At 42.9% G+C, this 24,182-nt stretch overlaps 1 protein-coding gene across 4 annotated transcripts in view; it reads left to right on the top strand.

The window, feature by feature from the left end:
• Window positions 1-2,806: 2,806 nt before the first annotated feature.
• The window catches only part of LNX1 (ligand of numb-protein X 1), a 226,975-nt gene continuing 205,599 nt past the window's right edge, over window positions 2,807-24,182 (top strand). The window contains exon 1 of one of the 4 annotated variants that reach the window (XM_061192269.1): window positions 2,807-2,854. The gene's annotated coding sequence lies outside the window, so the exon portion shown is untranslated. Of the gene's footprint in view, window positions 2,855-14,791; window positions 14,856-19,174; window positions 19,538-24,182 lie in introns of those variants that run through there. The other 3 variants (XM_061192270.1, XM_061192268.1, XM_061192272.1) reach the window with 3 other exon arrangements.

Raw genomic sequence — 24,182 nt, 5'->3', positions numbered from 1 at the left:
GGGACCATTCTGAATCCCCAATGCCATTTCCTTTTCTATCTAATGGAAAATGGCAGAGCAGGATAACTACAAAGATGTACCAGAACATCCCTGTAGGGACAGCAGTTAGGAGAACATATATTTAATTGATATCATCTTGTTTCAAATAATTGTTTGCAGTCAATATCCAGTTAGGGATTTTTTTTTTTTTTCCAGTTAGGGATCTTAATCAGGTTGCAAGACAAAAAAAGATATGTTTGAAGTGATTTCTTCACTATGGATGAATTATTAACTGACATTACCATACAGTTAAACATTATAATGAATTACAAACATACAACATAGGAATGTTTCACTTTGACCACCAATCCTACTTTACCTAAGAGGGTTACTGTATTAGTTTGGGTACAAGCTTTGATGCCTTAATAAAGACCCCCAAACAACAGTGATTTCACAGAAGTTTGTGCTTTCTCATATAGAAAATCAGGAAGGTGATCCAGGGCTGGTGTAACAGCTTCACAACCACCATGAACCCAGGCTCCTCCTAATCTTATTGTCCTGTCGTCCTCAACATATGACTTTTATCTCATGGACTGTATTAGTCTGATAGGGCTGCCATAACAAAATACCACATACTGGGGGGCACAAACAACAGAAATTTATTTTCTCACAGTTCTGGAGGCTGGAAGTTCAAGGTCAAAGTTCCAACATGGTTGGTTTCTAGTAAGGCCTCTCTTCCTTACTTGCTGGTAACTGCCTTTTTTCTGTGTCCTCACATGAACTTTTTTCTGTGTGTGTGCATATCCCTGGAGTCTCTTCCTCTTCTTATAAGGGAACCAGCCCTATTGGATTAGGGCCTCACCCTTATGACCTCATTTAACCTCAGTTACCTCCTTAAAGGCTGTCTCCAAATACAGTCACGTTGGGAGTTAGGGCTTCAACATATGAATTTTGGGAGGAAACAATTCATCCATAACATGGCCCAACATAGCTGTTCTAGCTCCCACCACAATATCCACATCTCATCCAGAAAGCAGAGAAGGAAAAAAGGGAAGGACACAAGTCCTCTCTTTAAGGGCATAGTGAGAAATTTAAACACCACTTCCACTCAAATCCCATTGGCCAGATCCTAATCACATGGTCAAACCTAACTTCAAAGCATGCTGGGAAATAGATGCTTTAGTGAAACTTCCATGTGCCTGGCTTAAATTTCTATTCAGAAGGGAAGAATAGATGTTAGGAGACGACCAGCAGTCTCAGCCACATTTGGAAAGGTTCTGTTGTCCAGTATAATCATATCAGCATCTCCATTTGTCCCTTCTGTCTCCATTTCCCTTTTGTACCCCTCTGGTTCCCCCCAGAGTGTTGGTTCCACTCAGTGCAACATGGGAGAAGCCTGGTACATCCTTAGAACTGAAGGCTTCTTTATGGCATCCATAGAAGACATGGAAGCAACATTAAACCAAAAGTTGTCTTTCCCTTTGGGTATGAGGAGATAAAATATGGAAGGGGATGATGCAACTAGCAATGTAAGGGTAATTAGGGGAGAAGGCAGGGTCAAGGAAGAGAACTGAGATTGGAAACATTAGAGCACTGTGTGTGCTGGTGGGAGTGATAACCCTTTGTCCTATTTTTAAATCTCTCCAACAAGAACAGACCATTTGTGGGGGAGAAGACATTTAGAGCCAGTTGACTTTCTATACTGTTTCACTCTGAGCAAGAACTGCCTCTTGTCTCCTGCTTCCTGCTTCTTGAAAGTGGAATGTCTCCTTTCGTTAACATTTTTAATCTGGTTACTCCAAAATTGTGCAATTTCCTGCTATTTCTTCTGTGGTAATCTAGCCAAGTTCTGCTTTGGAGGACTCTCCCCTCTTGCTTTAAGGTTTCCCAAAAGCCCTCCATTTAGCCTTTTACTCTTCCATGCCTTTGGGGGAACACTTTGTTCTGGCACTCATGGAACAGCTAAAAGTGCATCTTGTTACCTTGGCCCCATTTCAATCAACAAGTATTTATTGAGAACTATCTTTGCTCCAATGCTGTTCTAGATCCTGTCGAATATAGACATAAAAGAGTCTGAGGTCTGGAAAGCACCTTAGAGATAGCTGCTCATTTTCCAAATGAGGAAACTGAGGTCCAAAGAATAAACAACTTGCCCCAGGGTCATGAGGCTGTTTAGAAAAATAACCTGCTGAGTTTTCCCATTTCCTATTCTCATTAGGATTTATCCTTTGACTGGGAAGATGAAAGAAAGTGTGTGGAACATTATGGCACCTTTTCTAAGCCAAGCTTCATGTTTTCAGTATGTTATGTAAATTGCATCATCTCCCAAAGAACTTAGTAAGATTACTCTGTGAGAATTCAACTAAAAAAAAAAAAAACCCCATAAAGTAATTAAATTATGCACAATAGCTTGTCCTACCCCATGGCCCTATCTAGATGAACTAATAATACAAATTCTGGACATGCAAAGCTAAGGACCAGATCCTAGATCCACCAGGTGCTGATACTTTGTAGGGACTCTTGGAGAACAGTGAGCCAGGAATCTAGGGGTCTGCCTTACTCTTGGCCTTATGTAAATTGCTACATGTATCACATTCTACCTTCCAAACAGCCCTGTGAAGTGAATATCACTATCCCCATTTTATAGATGAAAACATCCAGGCTTAAAAGGGGAATTCCTGGACGGGAGTCTGGCCTGACTGCCAAAAGATTGCAATGGAATTCAGGTTTTATTGATGTGTCTTCTTATCCTTAAGTGCTAGAATAAGTCACATCCCCCTCTTCTTTGTACAGCTTTCCAGCGCAGAATGGTGCAAGAGCGTGAGACAGAAGCACTTAGGTGGACAGAGGTTTGGCCGTCAAGATGAACTTGATGGTGAGTGCTGGCCCTCAAAGCTGATCTCTCCTTGCAGCTCTAAGGCTCATGCCCTTCCCTACACAGGAAGAAGAGCTCTTTCAGGTTGAGGCAGGATAAGACCCTAACCCTCCAGAGTGGATCTGAGCCCTCTGGAAACAAGCAGGGGCTAGAAAAGACTGTGGGAATTGTGTGGGGATGGGGAGAAGAGGGAAGTAGACCAGAGAAGATGCTCGGGCCAGGTTCCCACCTGAGATGGCTCTATTTGCCTGAAATGCGATTCCAGGGGAAAGGCAACATTTTGAACCATCTTCTCGACCCATATGATTGCTCTCTTTATGGAACTGAGTTCTGCCTTCATAACCTTCCAGACGTTGCAAGCCTAAGAAAGGAGTTATATATTTGTGTGTACATACAGAAAAAAATGTCTAAAATAATATTCATAAAAAATACTACTAGCTGTGATTAGAGTGGAAGGGTTTGGTGCTTTTTAATTTCTTCTTTCTACTTGCTGTACTTTTAAAAATAATAAGCCAGAATTATTTTTTAATCAGAAAAAATGAGGTATTTTTTTCATTTTTCATTGTTATTTGGGAAACAGAAACCGCCACATGTATCCACTAGCTTCAAATGTGATTGCTGCCTCAGGGATGCTTGGAAGTTTCAAAATGACTTTGTGTGTAAAGTAATATCCTCTGGCCACAAAAACAATTTGAGAAGAAATAGAAGAAAATAAGATAGAAACCCGGTTTTGAATTTGAGAGTGTGTCTAGGTTACACCAGTCACACATCATACCCTTTCTGGTTCCAAGAACAGGCTGTCTGATATTTTATGTCCCCACGCAGCATCACCTTCAAACTTTCCCACTATTTGCTCACTGAGCAGTTTACAGCTAATTGTGATTAGCCGGGATCTAGTATAAGAAGCTCACAAAACAAATAGGGAAAATGAGTGAGGTTTTCCCAAATCGGAATCCAAGAAGAAAGATGATGACTACTCCACAGGGAGGACCAGGAAGTAGACAAGAATCAAAACAGGTAAGAATCAAAATGCCCCTGAGTATTTTAGAGTGAGGCCAATTCAATTTGGCCTGGAGAACGAAGGCAGGCTGGGGATTTCCTTCTTTGCAGACCTCTTAGCAGTAAACATGTGAACATCTAACAGGATTTATTTATGTGGTTGTCCTAATAAAGGCACAGAAATAGACTTCATCAATTTCCCAATGTGTGGTTACAGACAGTTCATATTTTACTTTATCTCAAGAGGAAAACAGCACTGGGGACCAACCCCATCCTCCCTCTCTACTTTGACTTCCAATGAGTGTGGCTTTTTTAAAAATTCATCACCTATATCTAAAGGTTGTAGTTTTCAGAGTCCAAATTATGTAATGGATCAGGGCTGGATCACTTGAAAAAGAGACCAGGTAGAGGGAGCTGGGGGACCTGGATCAGATTCCTTCCATTTTTGATGAATTGGGTCTTCGTTGGAGAAAGATCACTTTCTTAGGTCTGTGTTGTCCCACAAGTAGCCGCCAGCCACATGTGACTATGTAAATTTATGTTAATTAAATTAGGTATAGGAGTCTCTGGAGGCACACAGACACAGACAGGAAGTTCCTGAGCTTGGACCTTCTCCTGTTTTCATCTTTCTGAGATGTTCGAGAGTGGTAACAAAAAGTATTGGTTACCTCAAAAAAATGGGCAATGAATTTTCCTCTTAAAAGAATCTACTTTCTTTTCGTGTGCACAGGAAAAAGTTTAGAAGGAGGCACACTCAATGACTAACGGTGGGACTCAGAGTGGGACTATCCCTCTACAAGAGGGATGGGACGGCCACGGGGCAGAAGGAGAATGGGGGCTGGGGAAGGAGACACTGAGGGACTTTCATTTGTTCCCTTATCTACCTCTGGGTTGTTGAGTTTTTTTTTTTTTTTTTTTGGCTGAGTTGGGTCTTTGTTGCTGCGCAGGGGCTTTCTCTAGTTGTGGTGAGCAGGGCCACTCATTGCGGTGCGCGGGCTTCTCATTGCGGTGGCTTCTCTTGTTGCAGGGCACGGGCTCTAGGCACGCAGGCTTCAGTAGTTGTGGTCCACGGGCTCAGTAGTTATGGCTAGCAGGCTCTAGAACACAGGCTCAGTAGTTGTGGCACATGGGCTTAGTTGCTCTGCGGCATGTGGGGTCTTCCCAGACCAGGGCTCGAACCCGTGTCCCCTGCATTGGCAGGTGGATTCTTAACCACTGCGCCACCAGGGAAACCCTGGTTGTTGAGATTTTTTTCTTTCATGGGGATGCTTTTAATTTTTAATGGGAGAAAACTAATAAAGAGACTTAAAAATAAATAAGCAAGCAAACAAACACATGGATCCAAAATTCTAACCAATCTCATTTTTCTTCTCTAAGAACAAAGATTGTAAAGAATAATAAACAAATGTTTGGGAGGAAATCTTGTTTGTTTTCACCCTCCATATGTTTGGCCTGGTCCAAAGCAGCTGGCGTGGCGTTGTTTACCCACGATGTGTGTGTGACTTTGGTTGGCTTCATGTCCTGGGCTCTGCAATTCTAAAATTAATATGAGGCTAACTGGAAACTTCCCCTCCTTCAATGCTGTAGAGGCAGAGATTCGAGTTCTTTGATTTGCTTGATAAGTCCTTCCTTGCATTTAAGAGATAACTCTTTGTCTTATTTAGGGGTCAAATTCACTGAGATGCTGTGTTTGCTCTTTATCAATATGGTAAATAGAAACAGAAATGTCCCACCCTGTAAGGTTTAGCTGGCCCATTCTCCTGCCTCCAAGTACTTAACACTAACTTCTACCAATAATATGCCAATGTGTGTTACCATTCCCTTGGTCAAGCTGTTGATTTTCTTATTTAAAGGAAATTCGTGAAGTCATTAAGCTCAGAAAATGATACTCTGAGATGTTTTCTCAACTCTTTGTCAACTTCCGTTTGTATTTGGCTTTTGATGAATTATGATGTTCCATATACACTAGCTGGGAAGCTTTTAAACTTATTTAACAGTAAAAAGACTTGGATGGTTGAAAATTAGATAGATAGATAGATAGATAGGAAGAATATATCTCTATGATATATACCTATGTATGTCTATATGATATATATATATAGTCTATGAAGAATAAAGTAGGAAGTTGCTGAAGAAGGTGGAGAGACCCTTAGACAGCACAATTAAAGTGTAAAACCTGTGAAAGAAGAGCTACATGGAAGGAGGTTTGAGTAGGAAGAGCTTCAGCCTACAGTGAGCTTCAGAGCAAGTCTCTGCCAGGCTGATGAGGAGGCTTGAGCAATGGCAGCCCATTAGAGGATCCCATGTTGGGCAGGAAAGCCCAGTTCCAGTGCCCCCCACTGTTCAGTCATTGGCAGGGAGTGGCCCGGGCAGCGTGGCCTTGGTGTGAATGCTGCCGTGGATCTGATGGTGGGAGCAGGGGGTTGTCGGTACACAGCGCTCCCCATGGCAGGTTCTTTTGAGGGAGATCTGAACAGTGCAATGTATGGGTCTGCTAGGGCTGCTATAACAAATACCACAGGCTGGGGGGCTGGTACAACTGAAATTTATTTCCTCCTAGTTCTGGAGGCTAGAAGTCAGAGATCAAGGTGTCAGCAGAGTTGGTTTCTTCTGAGGGCCACGAGGGAAGGATGTGTGGCAGCCCTCTTTCCTCGGCTTGTAATGGCATCTTCTCCCTGTGTCCCCACATTGTCTTTCTCTGTGTGTTTCTGTGACCACAGTTCCCCTTTTAATGAGGACTCTAGTCACTGGATTAGGGCCCATATTGGATGATGACTTCATTTTAACTCAGTTACCTCTGCAAAGAAGCTGTCTCTAAGTATGGTCACATTCTGAGATACTGAGGATTAGGACTTCAACACTTGAATGGTGGAGAGGGGAACACAATGCAACCACAACGTGCACCTCCATGCCACCACAATCCACCCCTTACACCACAAAGCTCCGCTTCTCCACACCGGTTCAGGAAGCAGCTCCTCCACGTTTCCCACTGGCCTCTCTTCCTGAGGGAAAACTGAGAAGAGGGAGGTTAGCAGGACAAACCACTGCTCCTTTGGCTGCAGTGGTCTCAGGGCAGCAACAGTTACTCAGCCTCTCCCTCCACCACTATCCATCCTAAACTACCCCCCTCCCAGCAGTCACCTCAGCCATTATTGGCGGTTCACCGGATGGTGTGAAGTTTGCCATGCTAATCCCCTACTAATTTACCTGCAGTGAGATTACCATTGAGGGCAGTACAATCTGAAGCAAACATTTTTTTGTTTGCCATCAAAACTGCTTTCAAGATTTCATTCCCTTAAATAATATCCTTTCTCAGAACATCAGAGAATAAGGATCCTGTTTTCTAGTGGAGACTAGCAGAAATTGGAGCTATTTTGAATTTTTAAACTTTCCAAATATAGATGACCATTTCTTGATGAATAATTATATAAAAATTTGAAAACTGGTCATGGTAAAAGGGCAGGGCAGAATATAAGTTTCCTGGTCCATAGTGGGGACACTTCCAATTAATATTTCTGATTCCCTCTTATTTCAACAATAAGTACTTGGCCTCTGCACAGCCAGTTACATCAGAGAGCACTTTTTAAAACCAGGATTTTCCATCACTTAAAAAATGAATTAGCTTTTTCCCTTTGTACTTGTCGCTAATGAGTCATTTTAAAATGTTGAAACTTGTCATTAATAACCTTTCCTGTGTTTGTAGCAAAAAGAGTAGAATCAAGCAGGAGTTCCATGATTATTTATGGAAGCTGTGCTCTGGATTCTTCTTTCAAGATTTCTTAGTTCTGTTTAAAATACAATTTTAAAATACCTGGGTTACAATTATTAAATTTTCTGGGAGGCAGCATAACAGAGTAATGTTTTAGTTCAGTTGCTTTCAGCTGCAAGTAACAGAATACCTCCATTGAGAGTGGTTTTAAACAGAAAGGAATTTAGTAATCTCACAAAACAAAAATTTGAGAGGTAGACGGGCAAGGACAGGGTTGGATCAGCAGATCAGCAGCATCATTAAGGATGGAAGCTGTTTTCCTCTCTCCACCCTGACATCTTCAAGGTCGGCAGCATAGGTGCAAAAAGGCTGCCACATTCTAGGCAACACATTTATACCCCACAATATCTGGAAGAGAGAGACAATGAAAAAGAGAGAGAGACAGAGATTTCTTTCCAGGCATCTTCTTTTATTAGGAGGGAAAGTCTTCCCCAGAAGTTCCCTCAGCTGACATCTCCTAAGGTCCCATTGGTCAATACTGGATCACACATTCTAGCTTCAAGGGAGGCAGGAAGGGAACACATCTCCAGCCTCTTCCAGGAAGGAAGGATGGCAGCCAACAGGTTGACCATGCCGAAGTTGATGTGATCAGAACCTCTGGGAGAATGCCGGTTCTTCCACTTAATACCACTATAAACTTGAGCAAGTTATTGATACTTAGTTACTCAGTGCCTTAGTTTCTTCCTCTGCTGTGTGAAGTAAATTCAATGATACATGTAAAGCCCTTTGAGAAAAACAAATATCGTATCTTAACGCATATATGTAGAATCTAGAAAAATGGTACAGATGAACCAATTTGTAGGTCAGGAATAGAGACATAGACATAGAGAACGGACATGTGGACACGGGGGTGGGGGTGGCAAGGGGAGGGTGGGGGTGGGAAGGGGAGGGTGGGACGAATTGGGAGATTAGGTTTGACATAAATACACTACCATGTGTAAAATAGCTAGCTAGTGGGAACCTGCTGTATGGCACAGGGAGCTCAGCTCCGTGCTCCGTGACAACCTAGATGGGTGGGATGGGGGGTGAGGGGTGGGAGGGAGGTCCAAGAGGGAGGGGATATAGGTATACATATAGCTGACTCACTTCATTGTATAGCAGAAACTAACACAATATTGTAAAGCAATTTTACTCCAATAATAATAATTTAAAAAGCCCTTTATAGTATCTGCCATATGCTGCCTGTTAGGCATCATGGCTATTTGCTAGAATCACAGAGGGTCTCCTGGGGCCTGGGGTTCATCCAAATACTCTGGCTGAAAATTTGACAGACATGTCGGATTTAAGCTGCTGTAATGTTAAATTTTTATAGGACCCTAACCACGATGGCTGTCTTTAATTCTTCAGACTTAATGCTTAATATTGTCATATACTTTTAAAAGCTTTTAGTTGGCAGCCTTGTCTATTAAACTTATTTCCAAAAAAGCTCTCAGAGATAGAAAAAGTGTCTTTGGGTCCTATGGGAGGTGCCAACCTCCTCCAAGATTCCGTCTACTCCCCTCTCACGTTGCTCCTGCGTCTGACTCCTTGGTCTGTTCTCACTACAGCTTAAAGCAAGTACTAGTTTCACACAGTCCTATACCTCATCTCAGCTCTGTTTCCCAACCTCCTGGCTTCAAACTAGGGCAAATTCAGGAAGAGGCGGAAAGTAGCTATTAGGATTTTCCTTTAAAATTTGATACACTGTTAAGTGGGATGGAAATTGGCATTCTGAAGTGCAATTTGACACGTGAAATATTTAAATACATAATTCTCTTGACCCAGCAATTCCACTTCTGTGAATGTAAGCAAGAAATAAAGTTCATAAAGCATTGCTTGCCTTAGCAAAAAATTTTTAACAGCCTAAATGTCCATTAATAGTAAATATGTTAAATAACTGTGGCATTTCCATATTATGAAATTTCTATATTGGAACATTTTTTAAAACATGAGGGAGATCTTTATGTACTGACATGAAAGGATGCCTACCGTATATTGTTGAGTTTAAAAACAACAAAATACGGACTGTTGCTTATCATATTGTATCAGTTTTCTACTGCTGTTTAACAAACCATCCCAAAAGCTTTAGTGCCTTATAGCAACAATATTTATTCATGATTCTGTGATTTGGCAATTTGAGTTGGGCTCAGCTAGGACAGCTTGTCTCTGCCGTATGTGGTGTTGGCTGTGCTCACTCATATATCTGAGGCCTAAGCAGAGGTGACGGGGACAGGTCCCTCCACCTGGCCCCTCTCTCTTCCTGTTCTCTCATCCCCAAGGAGGCTAGTCCGGGCTGTTCACATAGCAGCAGCACTCCAAGAGGGTGAGAGCAGAAAAAGGAAATCTGGTAGCTTGCCTCAGGACCCTGACAATGTTATTTCCCCCAGTTTCTATTGGTCAAAGCAAGTTGCAAAGCTAGACCAGAATAAAGGAGTGGAGAAATAGACTTCACCTCTTAATGGGAGTTGCTGTCTCAAAGCTGTCATCCAGGATGCCCCCCGGTCATCCTCACTTCCTGAGATCCATGCCTCTGTATAGTCCCTCCCTTATTGAACCTGGACCAGCTGTGTGATGATAGAACTTCTGAGGCTAGATCATACCACACCTTGCACCTTCCACCTTGCTCTCTTGGACCTCTCCCTATGGGGGAAGTCAGATGCTATTTCATGAGGAAATTCAAGCAGCCTGTGAAGAGGCCCACATGAAGAGGAAATGAGGCCTCCTGCCAACAGCCGGCACCAATATGTCAGCTGTGGGAGTGAGCCACGGTGGAAGCGAATCTTCCAGCCCCAGTCAGATCTTCAAACAACTGCAGGCCCAGCCAACACGTGACTACAACCTCATGAGAACCCCCAACCCCCCCGGAACCTGGAATCACTTGGTCAAGCCTCTCCCTAATTCCTGGTCCATAGAAGCTGAGAGATAGTAAATGGTTAGTGTTCTTTTAAGCCACAAAATATTAGAGTGATTTGTTACACAGCGTTAGATAATAAGAGATGCAAATAATTTATGACCTCTGTGTGTGTGTGTGTGTGTGTGTACACACACATAAATATACACATATACAACACAGAGATAAATATTGTCTCTCTATCTATCTATCTATCTAATGATTATCCCTAGAGACTGGGAATAAGGGTGTGTGTGTGTGTACACACATAAATATACACATATACATACACAAAGATAAATATTGTCTATCTATCTATCTATCTATCTAATGATTATCCCTAGAGGCTGGGAATAAGTGAGTGTGTGTTTGTGTGTGTTGTTGATGTCGGGCACTAAGAGGCAGAAAGACATATTTTTTAGTTGAGGCCCTTTTTTCTTCAGACTTGTTTGAGTTTTTTCCCTAAGAATGTTTTACTTCTATAATTTTTTAAACAAAAATAATTTCTCTTGATATTCAAAGCATTTGTATGTACACATGAATATGAGTAACTGGGCTGGGGAAAGAGGTACAAATCCATTTAAGAGTCTTCAGCGGCCCTCTGGCACGATTGCTCTAGACATTTCAGTTCTAATAACTGTGCCACATGCCCCCAGAACATCAGCACAGGCTTGGTATACCGAGATGAAGCCTCTCTGACCAAGGATAGCATCGAGACTACAGTAATAAGGCAACAACAATGAGATTTAAGCATCCGTTTTCTTTTTAAATGAGGTTTTCCCGAAAAGACAACATCCAACCTAGTCACTGAAATGCAATTAGTACATACAGCTGGATCGAGTTTAGAACACTAAGGATCTGTTTGAAAAAACAAACACAAAATGGGGTCCAGCTGTCTGAACCAGTTTAGAGAACGTCACATTTGAAGACAAAATGCGTTTATATGTTTTCCAATCGCTTTTTCATTGCAATGTGGTTTTAAAAATCAACCGACCCAATCACTTCATCAGTGCAGTTGATCAGGCCTTTTCAAAATAAGGAATCTAAAGCCTTTTGTCCCCTGAAAATAGAGATAAGTGTCATAGAATCTTGGGATTTTTTTTCCTAAAGTCTGAGATAACTCCACAAATTTCTTTCTGGGTTGTAAGAAATCTGAGTTCCCCTTACATTATTATCTTCATTCATAATAGTTATTATTGTGATATTTATTTATTATTTATTAAGTATTTACAGTATCCTCAGGGCTGGAAACAAAATTCTAGAGGAGACTATAGTCTTTGCCTAATAGATTACAGTTTGGTCCTCTTCTCTATGACTGTCCCAGAATGTACAATATTTAGTCTCATGGCATTTCACACAGTCCTGAAAGAGGCAGTTTCACCTCAAAGGGAAATATCCTTAACTTTAAAAAAAAAAAAAAAGCATCTAATAAGAAACTAACAGAACACTGTAAATCAACTATACTTCAATAAAAAAATTAAAAATTAAAAAAATTTAAAGCTTAAAGAAATATATATGTAAAGACATCTTTCATGGAGCTCATAAGCGGACTGCTCAGAATTTCTAATATTTGTGACTTAGTGGAAGAGTTCAAATCTATGTGTTCTTCCTACTCTGATTAAAAACTTACAGACATTGCAAAGAAAACTGGATTTTTCTTGGTGTAACAACTCGTTTTATTTTTCTTTATTGCCCAACCTCTGCCCCCAAATCCCCTTCAAGACAGTAATCTGGGGCACCTAATTTGTATAAATATGAAAAAGACAGCCTTTCCCCAGAGATTGCAAACAGTTTTCCCAGGAACCTGTTAGGAGAAACTGCAGCCCTTGAGAATTAATTTGGGGTTCCTGGCATGCAGGTTTGAGAGCTGGATATCTGATTTGTGTGCCCAGCACCACTCACTGTGGTTTTGAGCAATCCCCTACATCCTTCTAGGCCTTTTCCCTTCAATGACATGATACTGATTTGTGAGCAAAGCATTGTAAACCTATTATTACATGGATGACGAAAGTGTAGAACAGAAATCCTAGGTATGGAGATGGGACGCATGGCTGTGTGCATTTGTTTGGGTTGACTCAAGGGCAAAGCCGCTTTTTTTTTTTTCCCCTCTTTTTTGGCTGTGTTGGGTCTTCGTTGCTGCGCACGGGCTTTCTCTAGTTGCTGGGAGCGGGACTACTCTTTTTTGCGGTGCACGGGCTTCTCACTGCGATGGCTTCTCTTGTTGCAGAGCAAGGGCTCTAGGCGCTCGGGCTTCAGTAGTTGTGGCACGCAGGCTTCAGTAGTTGTGGCTTGTGGGCTCTAGAGCACAGGCTCAGTAGTTGTGGCGCACGGGCTTAGTTGCTCCGCGGCATGTGGGATCTTCCCGGACCAGGGCTCGAATCCATGTCCCCTGCATTGGCAGGCGGATTCTCAACCACTGCGCCACCGGGGAAGTCCCCAAAGCCGCTTAATATAAAATTCCTCAGGGAGTTTTCCTGGGTTTTGTTGAAAAATCTAGGCTACAGAAAGACTTCATTTTACCTCTGGTATTGGAGACAAGGCAAACACCTGATTTACACACTTTCTAACTCCAGTGTGAGATTTATTTTCGTGTGCATTTTATACATAGGTATAGAAAAGATGTTTATGAAAGAAACAAGTTAAAATACAAACACAAATTACCGACGTTGGGGGGAAGCGGATGTCTCCTTCTGGTTGAGGACAGAAATCTAGAGCAAGGGGGACTCTTAATACAGCATCTGCGTTCTGAGGAGCTGGACGGAGACCAATGCAGAGCTTCCTGCCACCTTTCCTGAACTATAAGACCCACGAGAGTCTGACTCCTCTAACCAGTGAGAGGGAAGAAAATTGAAGCAAGAAAGCAGAGGCTGGTGTCCTCAGGCCTGGCGTCCCCACATGGCCTGCCTATAACGGGGAGACAAGGGCCACACAGGCACGCCCTCCCTTCATCCGAGACTCACCAGACAAAAGCCAAGAGGCAAAGGGAAAGAGGCCCTTGCTTTTCAGTGCAGCAGCCCGGTACCTTGCGTAGGGGGCCCAGGGAAGGACCTGCTCACCCTGTTTCACCAATCAGATTGGTCATTAGTTCTCCTCTTGGGAGCAGCAAGATGGGGGCCAGGGAGGTGGCTGGAAGTGAGGTCCCAGATTGCTCCTTCCTGGGGAATGAGCAGGAAGTTCCTTCAGAAATATGGACAGGAAAATAAATGTTTCCGGGCTGTGCCTCAACCCAAATAAACACAACGCCTGTGTGAGTAAATTATCTCATGGGCCTCCCCAATGCCATCCAACACATGCTCACTAGGAACCAAATTAAGAAGAGCAGTCAGGGAGGACGTAGCTGGTGATGAGTCACCATATTTTTGACGATTCATATGAAACACAAAACGGGCCGCTCCCGCTTAGAAAGAATTTTTGTTCTGAGAGGTCTGGCTTTTCATTTTGGGGGGTTTTTTGGTATGTTGGCTGTTAGAATTTGGAACACATTTTCCCCTATAAACTGATGTTCTAAATCTAAATGGTGTTTGGTTTCCCAAAGCTGGTCCCCCAAAGTTTTTATAGCAGTACAGTCTCTGCTCTGCCTTACTGTTTTCATGGGGAACGAATTACAAAATCCAACACGGAAAGTCAGAAATACATCAGTCCTGGGTCCATACCAGTCCGTCCCCCTTTCCTCCCCCCACGTTTCCCTGGGCTGCGGGGTGGCACTCCCAGAAGCAATAGCAAGTGGTTCCTTGGAAGGGAGACCTTGGCTAGATTCTCTAAGACCACAGTTATTTGCTAATTCTCTACATCTACACAGGGAAAACTATATCTGCCTATGAATAAGGACAAGTAAGTACCTCTCGACAACTATTTAAGAAACTCTTCCTTAAGTGATCTGAATTGAGAGAAAAACAATTTTTTTTCAATTACTCATTCCTTCATTCAACTTAAAAAAAAACCAGGAACCTGGTAGGTACCAGGCCCTGGACACGTAGCTGCGAACAAAACAGACACAGTTCCTGCTTTCATGGAAGGAAACCTAGCTGTAGGTGGAAGGGTGGGTGTGGGAGGGTAAATTATATAAGTTCTATATTAAGCAAATAGGCAAATAAATAATATACTTACAGATCACGTCAAGTACTACAAAGGAAATGGGTGTGGGGGGAATATGTCTCTAGGAAATGACATTTGAGCTGAGACCTGAAAGATGAGAAAGAGGCAGGAAGAGAGTGAGTTTGTATGCTTTTGGCAGGGGAGCTAAGGATGGGGGGTGGAGATCAGTACAAGCCAGCCCAGGAATAGCAAAGCTGTGAGATGGAGAAAAGCTGGGAGTGTTCAAGAAACTGAAGCCAAGCTAGTGTCACCGAGGTAACACTGGAGAGGTGAGCGGGGATCAAATTATGCCAAGGCTAGCAGGCCAAGTCGGGGATTTTATATTTCCTCCTTATTGCACTAGAAAGCCTTGAGGCTTTTAGATAGGCTAATGGCATCATCTGAATTACTTTTGAAAAAGTCTGCTCTGGCTGGAACGTGGAGTACAGATTTGGTAGACAGCTTAGTAATCCAGGTGAGAGCTGAAGGTGGGTCGGCAGGTGTGGTAGTAGAAATAGAAGCAGTGGTTGCAGTTGATATCAGTTTTGGAGGTGGAATTGTCAGAACGGACTCATGGATTGGCTGTGCGACTGGAGGGAGAGGCTGCAGCATTGCTTCTATTTCCACTACAATTGCCGACCCACCTTCAGCTCTCACCTGGATTACTGAGTTGTCTCCTGGCTGGTGTTTGAAAGGACCATTGGCTGGCATGGAAACAAGAAGAGATGAAGAGTTGGTTTCGGATGGGTGGAGTTGGAGATGGTAGTGAGACTCTGAGAACACGGTCGGAAACTCAGAAAAGAGGTCTGAGCCAGAGATACAAATATGGGAGTTGTTGGCATGGGAGATGGGATTTAAAGCCTCTGGGTGGAGCTTCGGACTCCTCACTGCCTCTCCCATTTGTGGGCACGGGTGGGCAAACTATCAGTTATGTGCTTAGACGAGGAAAAGAAAAGCAATCCATAATGGTTTAAGGAAACCATTTTCTACCTCCTATTTTGATAAATCCATGTTCACCCTAAGCATCTTATAAGAGTAAAAATAAGCCTGAGAGAAAGCTTGCTCAGTTTCTGATTTCTTGATCACAGAATACTGAAATATGGGGGGGAGCGATAAATTAGGAATTTGGGAGTAACATATACACACTACTATATATAAAATAAACAACAAGGGCCTATTGTATAGCACAGGAACTATACTTAATATTTTGTAATAACCTATATGGGAAAAGAATTTGAAAAAGTATATATATATATATGAATATGTATATATATATATATGTATAACTGAATCACTTTGCTGTAAAACTATCACCTGAAACTAAAACAACTATACTTCAATAAAAAATAAAATTAAAATAATACTGAAATAGCTCCTCTAGCATTTTACATAGCTCAGATTTAATATCCCTCCTTCAAAATGCACCCAAAATGAGGACATTTTCTCTGCATATAACTGGGCATGTTACTTTTGTGGGACACTCTAAAAATGGGCAATTTTTCCTTGCATGGCAAAGTTGCGTTTGCTTTCCCATGATGATTAAAATACATGAGGATTTAAATTTCATCTAGAGGTTTCTGCTGAGTTGGAGCCTGTCATTCATCTGGAACATCCCACACCACATGGAAAGGACATTCTAAAGCCATGGAGTTTGAGTAGACCCAGGTCCCCATGCTGTGAGCTGCCAGGGAGTGAGTAATTCTGGCTTTGGAAAGGGCATATTTGTAAAGCTAAATTAATACGTCCTGTTTTTCATCTGTGACTTCTCTCTGTTTCCAATAGTCAGCTGTCTTGGTTACATGACCATGCAAAAAAAGTTTTTTGGAGGTTTGTGTGTTTATTATTTATCCCAGAATGGACTCAAATCTTGGAACCAGTTCAATCAGTACTGATCTAGTTGCTCAAAGGAGAGGAAGGAGAAATAAAATCCATCTACCTTACTTACCTTTCTTAATGGAAACCCCCAAAGTGTCTGACAGTTCCCAAATCTACTGTCTTTATCCCCTGGTGGTGAAAAGCTGTGAAGCAGATGAGGAACATGAAAGCCTTCATTACATCAGCTCCTTTCCAATATTTTGGTTTTCATTTCATGCGATAAGGTTGAAAGGCCCATTTGACTGTTATAAATTGCCTCTTCTCATCAAAGAACTCCAAGACCAGATTCTATAAACATATCTGGACACTGTGTTTAGTTGTAAACCACTGGGGAAGAAAAATGAAATGACATCTAAACTAAATGCCCGGCCCCTTTCCAGTCTTCTTTTTTTTATTGCCATAAATCCAGTAAATAAGTCTTTAGTTTCTGTTGAGAATGAAAAGCTGACCAGCCTCAAGTTTAAAGGCGTATGTGGACCCAGAGCAAAGTACCCCCAAGCTCCACCAAACCAAATGCAAACGTCCCAAGGGCAAGCAGCTGCCCTGATGTTGCAAGTCATATATTTACAAAAATGGACAACTTGGACTTTGCTGGGAGGCATCTCTCTGTCTCCTAATAAAAGGTTTTACTTTCATTTGACCAGCGGCCAGCTGCCCTGGGTAACTGCACAGGAGAGCTACATGCTAACAGTTGGAAGTAAAGATGAGGCCAAAAAAAAAAAAAAAAAAGTTGCAGTAGGACCTGAGGACTGAAAATACACATGCTGATTTCTTCTCATCAAGCAGAAGTTTCCAGGCTGGAACTTAGAATCGTTCATCCCCTGGATTATTGATTAAAAGAAGCCTGTAACTGTTAGGCTTCTAAAGTCAAAAAGACAAATTTGTGATAAGGCCATAACTGAAGCGCACACAGAGGCCAAGAGATTTACAGGGCACTTCCTTGTGGATAAGTCAGAATCATAGTGGAGAGCTGGGTGACAGCAGTCAGCAGCACCCCCTTGGATTAAAGAGAAGAGAAGACTCTGGGCTAGGTGTGTCCTATGTACAAGTTACATAAAGGTAGCACCAATTCATAACTCCAGGGAAAGACCACTTAACTAAACAATGAGCCATGTTTCTGTTTAGAATTCTATTCCCAGACCTAAGAGTTTGTTTAAGCAACTCTTTGGCCATCACTGGAGCTGTCAGTCCACAGAAGTGCTTAAGCTGACTGTTGGGAAAAGCAAGGCTCAGAAGAGCATCCTTCCAGAAAGGCAATTTCTACATTTTTAACTAGCTGGGTCGCTTTGCAGGAGTGACTTAATCGCTCTAATCTTCATTTTCTTCATCTACAAAATGGGAATGAGAATGACAGTATTATGCCAAGAATTATATGAACTAACACAGGTGAGGTCATTAGCCCAGGACCTGGTGGACAGTAAGTTCTCAATAAATGCTAGCGACGATGATGCTGCCGATGATGACCGTGACATTGAAGAGTAAGTAGAAGAAATCTTTATGTAAACAATAATCCTGTATCTTTAGAGGATATCTTTATTTTTTTTTAACATCTTTATTGGAGTATAATTGCTTTACAATGGTGTGTTAGTTTCTGCTTTATAACAAAGTGAATCAGTTATACATATACATATGTCCCCTTATCTCTTCCCTCTTGCATCTCCCTCCCTCCCACCCTCCCTATCCCACCCCTCTAGGTGGTCACAAAGCACCGAGCTGATCTCCCTGTGCTATGCGGCTGCTTCCCACTAGCTCTCTATTTTATGTTTGGTAGTGTATATATGTCCATGCCACTCTCTCACTTTGTCACAGCTTACCCTTTCCCCACCCTATGACCTCAAGTCCATTCTCTAGTAGGTCTGTGTCTTTATTCCCATCTTACCCCTAGGTTCTTCATGAGCTTTTTTTTTTTCTTAGATTCCATATATATGTGTTAGCATACGGTATTTGTTTTTCTCTTTCTGACGTACTTCACTCTGTATGACAGACTCTAGGTCCATCCACCTCACTACAAATATCTCAATTTCGTTTCTTTTTATGGCTGAGTAATATTCCATTGTATATATGTGCCACATCTTCTTTATCCATTCATCCGATGATGGACACTTAGGTTGCTTCCATGTCCTGGCTATTGTAAATAGAGCTGCAATGAACATTTTGGTACATGACTCTTTTTGAATTATGGTTTTCTCAGGGTATGTACCCAGTAGTGGGATGGCTGGGTCGTATGGTAGTTCTATTTTTAGTTTTTTAAGGAATAGAGGATATCTTTAAAAGTCTTATCTGTATCTTTAAAAGTCTTAGCTAGTGTCAGCCGTAAACTTGCTCCTTCTTTTCCTTTGTCTACAAATGTTTGCCAGTGTTCGGTTACGAGAGAAGCTGCCTATGGAAAATCTTTGAAAGATTTGGCAAGACATTGGAGCGGTCAGGATTGCTTGATTTGTCCGATACAGATCTCACGCTTCTGATATAAATGCACACTTCTTTACATATATAAAAATTAAAAGATGCCTGGGACTCTGAGGTCCATCCCGGCAGCGGCCAGCTCCTGCCTCTTTAGGAAGTGGTCCCAGCATGATGATGTCCCAGTCTGGTGAGGACATGGAGGGGCAGTGACCCTGTGTTTATTTCCTTGTTGATTTCCCTTCCCTGGCTCCAAGCTCATTTTCCCATTGCCTGCAGGAAAACAACATCCAGGGGTGCGGTAGGCCTGACTTGGCAGCCCTAAAGGTGAACAAAAGGATCCTGGCTTTGGCAAGAGCAAAAGGAAGTTGGAGGGAGCCCCGGCCCCATCCAAACCAGAACAGACTTGTCGTTGATGCTCCTGAGTGGCTGCTCTGCGGGGGCTGCTCTCCCTGGAAGCTCCCCAGAGGCTGCTCTCAGGTTTATGCATCAGCTCTGTGCAAAGCCTGCAGCAGGGGCACAGGACCAGCTGATTAACTCCAGGGCAGAGTGGTTCTTGTGCATGTCTGGAAGACGGGGCACAGGAAAGAGAAGGGAAATTTTCCTGGGCTACTGCTGAGTCAGAAAAACTCAGCTCCCAAATGGACTTTACCTGGAGGCCTCACACGGCTGGAAACTGATCCACAATGCAGCAAAGGTAAGAGGCCTGCTTCCTCCCGAGGGTGGTATCTCAGGCAACTGGGGAAAAGTTTGCCCCTGACTACCGCAGCCCAGCCTCCACCCAGCCCACTACACACACACACACACACACACACACACACACACACATACCCCCCCCAGCTTGTTGAGAAGAACCTAGAAATATCTAGTTCTGTCTTTTTCAAAACACTCTAGAAAGGCCTCAGGACATTTGTTCTCTTTATGTTCGATTTTTTTCTGCATTCTTCATGGACACCTCTTCCTTTACTTTCAAAAATAAAAACTACTTTTTTATTTCATTTTTTACTGGCCAAAACAGGTCAGTAAAAGCGTAAGTAATCCCACTAATGGTGACTGGGTTTATATAACATTATTCTTCATCAGTATTCAAAACACATTCACAGGTTTTGTCCCATTTCTACCGGAGAAATGGGCATTGCCACTGCAATTTTACCCTCGGAGACACTTAGGTCCAGAGAAATCGTGCTTTGCCCAGCAGCACGTAGGAAGGTGAGTGACAGACCGCTCACCTCGTCTCCACTCCTGCCTCTTTTCAGTAGAATGGTGACTCTGCTTTCTAAACCAGACTACACTCTCTGCCACATATTCTGGCAAACGATCTGATGAGAGGATAGAATTTTAGCAATTGGAACTCTCCTGGATAATCCAGATGTGGAGAGTCACAGTATCCAGGACTGTGCCACCATGTTACGTATCCCTGTTTACTTCCATCCCTGGGCATGGATGCCAGTTCAACAAATGTCGCTAAGTGATGGCCCCAGTGCCCAGCTCTGGGTCACATGTCAGGGCGTGGTGCAGACCGTATGCCCAGGAGGTGCTGAAGGAGTACAGAGCGGGGCCTGAGAGAAGAGGTTGTGTGTGAGAAGGCTCTCCACAGGAGGGGAGCTTCACACTTGGGCTTAGCATGAAGTAGGGACTTGTACTGAGGGAGAGCGTTTCAGATCAGCACGGCCGCCCAGGTAGGGAGGGAGTGGGCATTTACAGCAAGACTGCGACAGCAGGGCAGGGGGTGCAGAGCACGGACCGGGGAATTAGACCACCTGGACATGAATCCTGGTTCCACCACCTTCTAGCTCTATGTCCTGGGGTAACTCAGTTAACCCCTCTGACCTCAGTTTTTTGATATGTAAAATGGGAATAATGGCGATACCTACCTCAAGGAGTTGTCTTCAGGTTTAAATGAGATAATGCATGTAAAATCTTTGCTGGCACCTAAGTGCTCAATACATACTAACTACTTAAATACCATGTGCCTGGCTCCATGGGAGATGCCGGGGATACAGATGAAGGGAACCCTACTCTCAATCTGATCACAGTATTGTGAGTTAGTTGTGTGCCACTAACTCTATGCAGTGTGGTAAGGGCTGTGGGACGGCAGAGGAGGGATCTACTCCGTCTGTGAGATTTTGGATGGTTGTTCTGGGCGGCCTGTTGGAGGAGGTGGGAAGAATTTTCACAGCAGAGGCCCTGTGTGTAGGAAGGTGACATAGAACAGAGCTACACGGATTTGATTTTGAATACCAGCTTCATCTCCACCAGATGCCTAGCTTAACCATGCCAGTCTGCTCAGGCTGCCATAACAAAATACCACAGCCTGCATGGCTTAAACAGCAGAAATGTATTTTGTCATAGTTCTGGAGCCTACAAGTCCAACATCAGGGTTAGGCCACTCTCCTTGGCTTGCAGACAGCCACCTTTTTGCTGTGTCCTTTCATGGTCGTTCCTCTGTGCACCTGTACCCTCGGTGTCCCTCTGCATATCCAAATTTTTTTTCTTATAAGGACACCAATCAGTTGGATTAGGGTCCACCCTAAGGACCTCTTTTTAACTTAATCACCTCTTTCAGGGCCCTATCTCCAAATCCAGCCACATTCTGAGGTACGGGGCTTCAGCATATGTATCTGGGAGGATACAGTTCAACCCATAACAATGAGCCTGTTACTAAGCCTTTCCAAGCTTTATTTCCTCATCTATAAGATGGGGACAATACTTTAAAAGGAGAACCATTGTGATGATTATAAAAAGAACACATGAGCCACCTATCCCAGTTTCTGACCCTTAGAAGGCGCCCAATAGGCAATGGTGGTTATTATCAGCATTTTAGGCCAAGCCTCAAATGAACATGGGATCCCCTGCACAATCTACATTCCAGATAGACACTAAAGAACTGGGCCTTAGTTATCCCACAGACTTCCCCAGAGGACAAACGGGCCCTCAATGTTTCTACTTCCTTGGTTCTGGCAGGGAGCCCATCATCAGATAAGTCAAGTGGCCAGCATGATCAGCCCTACAGATACTGTGTCCTCTCTCTCTAGTTATTCAGTAATCTGTCCTTTCTTTACTAAATGAGTGGGGTGAGAATGCCCATCTCCTACACCTCAGCAGAGAACCAACATGAAGCAGACATACCCTGATTCTACTCTTGGGGCAGCCACTCCAAGCTTTGTCCTCCCAAAGCAGCCTCTGGGTACCTGTGTCCTGGCAAGTCTGAAAAACATTATAATTCCAACCTAAGATATCCGTTACATGTAGATGTAGATATAGGTATAGATATAGATATAGATTATTTTGAAAAATCTCGAACTTACAGAAAAGTTGCACGTATACTACAAAGAATTTTATACTATATTTTTCCTGAACCCTTTGAGAATAAGCTGCCAAAATGATGCCTCATCTTCCCCAAATACTTTAGTGTGCATTTCCCATAAACAAGGACATTCTCCTACACAACCACAGAATCAGGAACTTAACGTTGATACATTACTATTATCTAATCCTCAGACCCCAGTAAGTTTTCATTAATTGTCATTGGATCCTCAGATCAGTTCAAGTTTTTGTCAGTTGTCCCAATAATAGCCTTGATAGCAAAAAGAGTACTTTCGAATCAAGCACTGCATTTAGTTGTCACATCTCCTTAGTCTGCTCCAATATGCAACCTTTCCTCGGTATTTCTTTCACTTTCATGACCTTGACACTTTTAAAAAATACAGGCTAGTTATTCTGTAGAATGTTCCTCCCTTGGCGTTTGTCTGAATTTCCTCACGTTTAGATTCAAGTTCTAAAACTTTGGCAAGAATATCACAGAAGTGATGTTGTGTTCTTCCCATTGCATCCTATCAGGCGGCAGATGATTTTAAATTTCACTGAGATCACTTGATTAAAGTGGTGTCTGCTAGGGTACTCCACTGGAAAGTTACTCTTCTTCCTTTTTTTAAATTAATAAGTGTTCTTAGAAAAGGACCTTGAAATTATGTAAATATCTCATTCCCAAGCTGTCAATGTGCCCTTTTGACATGTTCCCATCATCATTTGAACACTTCTTTACTTCCTGTTACAATGACATGTTCCAGCTTTAAAATTAGCTATTTCTCCAAGGAGCTCTGGTTCCATTATGTGTGGGATTATTTAGAATGCCAATTCTGACTGCCCAGTGTGCTCACTGCTAATTTAGGTATTGCTGTTCCCTGACTCTTTCAGTGGACAGAGCTAGTGTGTGTATATATACATCTATATTATTTCTGTAGATGATCCATGTATACTGAAAACCATAAATTCACTCTGGTACTTCCAATTCCAATCCAGCACCACAGGGCTCATCCTAGCTTTCTCCCTTTCCATATTGTAAGTCCCTCCTCTAACACTTATGGAGCCTGATTTCCATTATCCTTAATATACTTGCTTATTTGATCAGTCCCCTGAATGTAACCAGCTGCTATCATGACCACTGCCCCCTTCCCCACACACGTGCCCTCCTCATCCCGCTTGGATTCTGACACTGCCCATCCAGGCTCTGGCCCTTGTGTGGGTCAGCCCTTCTCTGTGGCTGATCTCCTTACCCTGTCTGGGCCACCATATCTCCTCTACCCCCCCACAAGGGTGACTGCCTTACTCAGACCACATAATAGCTTTAAGGACTGAACTATTTAGGAAGAGAAGGGAAGGTAAAGAAGATATTCATTCACTTTTAACATTTTTGAAAAACTCAAAAAAGTCATTCTGTGACCCATGGTCAGCATTTGTGCGAGTATGTGTTGTCACTGTCTTTGCTTTGTGGGGAGCAGTCTCTTCCATACGAATTGGGCATATGTCCCCAGTACCAGGACCGAAGGCATGAGGTTCACACTACTGATTCTATTCCATTCAACACTGTTCCAGTCTATATGGACATGGGCTGCTCACTGTCTGTGCAGGGTACCAACAATATTTCCAGGCTGAAAACTACTATTTGGGCAATCACTGCTCCTTTTTCTATTCTGAGTCCTAGTCTGGGCTCTGCCTAATTTATTTATTTATTTAAAACTAGATAGTAAGCACTTACTCGAAACCAGGTACTTGGCTAGGTTGGGACATAGAGATTTAAAGCCTTGGTCTCAGCCCTCAGGGAACTCTCAGTCCACCGTGAGATGCAGACAAGAGTCAGACAGTTATAAATCTGTGCAGCGAAGTGCAATGTGAGCTGTCTGAACAGCCTGCACCTAACCTAGAGGGCACCTAACCTAGATGGGGTGGGCAGAGAGAAGATGCCTGAGGGGAACCCTGAATGGGCAGGGATAACAAGGTAAGGCAGGGCAGGAGAGGAGGCATAGGGAAAGGTGTGTGGAAGGGCCAGAGGCAAGGGGAGG

The sequence above is a fragment of the Eubalaena glacialis genome, chromosome 5 (assembly GCF_028564815.1).
Source record: "Eubalaena glacialis isolate mEubGla1 chromosome 5, mEubGla1.1.hap2.+ XY, whole genome shotgun sequence".
Taxonomy (NCBI): domain Eukaryota; kingdom Metazoa; phylum Chordata; class Mammalia; order Artiodactyla; family Balaenidae; genus Eubalaena; species Eubalaena glacialis.
Note: the sequence above shows the minus strand (reverse complement) of the source record. Positions and strands in the feature narration are given on the sequence as shown.